At 41.5% G+C, this 3,702-nt stretch overlaps 1 non-coding gene across 1 annotated transcript; it reads right to left on the bottom strand.

The window, feature by feature from the left end:
• Window positions 1-2,486: 2,486 nt before the first annotated feature.
• Window positions 2,487-2,559, bottom strand: TRNAT-GGU. The gene has a single exon. It is a non-coding gene; the product is annotated as a tRNA-Thr (tRNA).
• Window positions 2,560-3,702: the final 1,143 nt, after the last annotated feature.

Below are 3,702 nucleotides of genomic sequence, written 5' to 3' on the forward strand. Positions count from 1 at the left end.
ATACAGGATAAAATACAAGGCCTTATGCACCATACACAAACTAATATATGATAAAGAAGCAGACTGGCTAAACACAGCCCTTTGAGTCCATGTCCCACAAAGAAACCTTCGCTCAGCTAATAAAGCACTACTAACAATCCCCTCAGTAAAATCAGCAAAACTAACCCAAGTAAGAGAAAGGGCCCTATCCCTGGCAGGGCCCATCCTATGGAACACAGTGCCCACCGAAATCAGATTGCAGAGTGATATCAAATTTTTTAAGAAAACCTTAAAGACATGGCTCTTCAAACAAGCCTTTCCTAAAGAAACGGGAGGTTAAGGAGGAAGAGGAGAGAAAAGACAGAGAAGTGCAATTGAAAATGAAGTTTTAACAGTCCTTAAAATGCATATTAACATAAATATGAAGAGTATCTCAATAACACACCCAGAATTAACCATCACTATTCAAACATTGATTTTATTAATGAGTTTGTAACCGTATTTATTTGGCACCTGTTAGAATGTATAACAACATACATATACATACATTATTTGTGCCTGTTTGTAAACCGTTGCGATGGTACCTAACTTAGCGACGGTATAGAAAAGTGTTTAAATAAATAAATAAATAAATAAATGCTTTCATGTTTCAAACTTATGCCCAAAAGCCTACTGGATCTCTCTCTTCATGAGTTACAATTCAAGATTTTGCACCACATTTTTTGCGATGATGTTCGCCGCTGCCAGATGGGGAAGTTACCCTCCCCTAAGTGTATTAAATGTCATCAAGTGACGGGTACCTTGGTACACAGATTGTTTATTTGCCCAGTCCTGAGATTATTTTGGACGAAAGTGCTTGCAGTTGTAGCTCAGTGCACTGGCTCCTCTATTGGCTGGACGGGCAAGTTACTTCTCTCTGGTTTGAGAGGTGCTCTCCCTTCTTACAAGTTGTCCTTGGATAAATTTGGCCATACTGCAATATTACTGGCATGCCGCATGATCTTTGCTGACTGGATAACTCCAGACATGCCGCCAAACCTGCGGGCCTGGTTTGGGCGATTGGCATTTTCAATGCAAATGGAACGGCTGGCTGCCCTGAACAGCGAGAGAGAATGGGACTCAATCTACCAGTCTTGCTGGTCAACTTGTTATACTTTATTGCCGTCGGATCTCCAAGCCACTCTAACTGCCATTGGCTATCATTCTACTTGGAAATGATTGGAACTCTCCTGCTGCCTGGTTTTCCCTGTGACATGCAACTTGATTCATGATCATTGGGTATTCCAGCGAGGACTGAACTTTAAAAGGGCATTTGATATCTCTTCTCTGTGAATGTGTGGTAAGGGTTGTCATGGAGGGGTTGTCTCCCAGGGCAGGGGAGGGGGGAGGGGGTTGTGTGTAGTGGGAGGAATGTCTGTGGTTGTCTGAGATGTGACTGGGTGGTGGGATATGATTGGAGTTTAATCTGTTTATCTTGGTCCGGAGGACCTCAAAACAGAGTACACGGGATGTTGCAACAGTTGACCCTGCTATGCTGGGGAATTGCTCTTATAAAGTACCATGGCGCTAATATATAACTTATATTGTGCACTTTCTTTACCAAAGTCTGGTTTTGGTTGTACCTGTGTTGTTCTTCAATAAAAACATGATTTTGAAAAAAAAAAAAGGAGATTAGAGAAAAAATGATGAGAGTATACATTGGGAACAGAGATATTAAACAGAACCATCTTAATCCCCTATATTCTTTTCAGCCACCACCAAGGTGATCCTATCCTCTCAGTGCTTCCATTCAGTGCTCATTCCTTGCAATACATATTTTGCTTCTAAGGTAAATTAGGGCAAAAAAATACCTTTGGAGATTTACACTACACAGGCTGATACAGTACAGTACACTCCGACGGAGCATAAACCCCAACAGAGGGCACTGTTAACCAGCGTTTGGACGCGCTAGCTTTACTGCTTACTCAGTAATGGGTAATAGCATGTTGAAAACACACGTACAACCCCCCCCCCCCCCAACTAATAGCACCGTTGGTTTAAGAAACTAGTACTCCCACAACTGAGCAACAAAGCCATTTGAAAGTTTGCGTAGTACCCATTTTTAACTTTTCTCCATATTTCCCTATGCCAGATTTGAACTCACAGCCCTGGGGATAACGAGCATAAACCAATCACTGTGCAAATTGCCTGCTAAACTCTTTAAGTCTTAGTCAAGGTGAGAGATAAGTAGGATATGACACGAGTGGAATCCTTGGTCTTCTAAAGGCAGTGTGAGCAGCAAATCGATGCGACACAATTCTTGAAATAAAAATCCCACCCCTAGGTCTGCTTGTATTTTCTTAGCAGCTTTTGCTGGGCTGGAATCAACCAAGGAGTTATGCAACACATTGAAGTTATTTCCCGAGATTAGATTATAACTCTCCCATATCATAGGTTTAAAAATTCCAAAACTGTTCAATTTAACCTTCTTTATTCTCACTTTCTTGGCAGCTCAAAGAGCATCAAAAAGTCTCTGATGAGGATTGAACTCATGACCCCTGGTTTACCAAACCAGTGCTCCTACCACTGAGCTACAAAGCCATTGGATGGCACCCAACCCATTTTTAACATTCCTTCATACTTCCCTATGCCAGATTCGACTGCACAGCCCCGGGAATACCAAGCATAAACCAATCACTGTCCAAGCCGCCTGCTAAAAACTTTATATCTTGGTCAAGGTGAGAAATAGGTATCTCGGATATGACACGAGTGGAATCCTCGGTCTTCTAAAGGCAGTGTGAGCAGCAAATCGATGCGACCAAATTCTTGAGATAAAAACACCACCCCTAGGTTTGCTTGTATTTTCTTAGCAGCTTTTGCTGGGCTGGAATCCAACAAGGAGTTATGCAACACATTGGAGTTATTTCCTGGGATTAGATTATAACTCTCCCATATCATAGGTTTAAAAATTCCAAAGCAGTTCAATTTAACCTTTTTTATTCTCACTTTCTTGGCAGCTCAAAGAGCATCAGAAAGGCTCCGATGAGGATTGAACTCATGAGCGCTGGTTTACAAAACTCGGCATACAGTGCTACACAGAGTAAGAAACAGAAATGCATTGCCTCCTGAACTGAGAAAATGCAACGATTTAAGAAACACACATTCCCACAGTTGACATATTCCACTCTCAAAACTTAAAGGTAAATATTTTCAATCTTTTTTTTCTAGGCAATTGTATCTTTCTGTGATTGTGTTCCTCCTGCACTCTCTCTCTTTCTCTCTTCAGATGACTCCATCCTTCTTCCCATTTCTTCTCTTCTCCTGCCTTCTTTGCAACATCAGTGTCAGAAATTGAACCTTTCCTTTCATCTTTAACTCTCTCCATTACCTTTCCATCCACTCACAGTTAAATTTCACTCCTTTCTCTCCCTCAACTAACCTTCCATTCCTCAGTCTCTCTCTTTTCACCTCTCATATGTCTGTTAGCTTTCCGTCTCTCGATGTCACCCACAGCGCAGCTCCTTTTCGAAACCTACAGCTCTTAATCCACAGAATTCTCCATGGTTCTAGTATCTGCAATGTGAAGGGCACAATTCCACACAGTTGTTACAGTGTATGTGTGAAGACTGCAGGATTCCGTAAATCTTTTTGAACCTGAAACAGATTTAAATTTCAAATGGATCTAGACAAAACAACTACTTGGCACCGTACCCAAAGAACAATTATTTATGCCGTGACTTGGAT

Source organism: Rhinatrema bivittatum, chromosome 1, assembly GCF_901001135.1.
Source record: "Rhinatrema bivittatum chromosome 1, aRhiBiv1.1, whole genome shotgun sequence".
Taxonomy (NCBI): Eukaryota; Metazoa; Chordata; class Amphibia; order Gymnophiona; family Rhinatrematidae; genus Rhinatrema; species Rhinatrema bivittatum.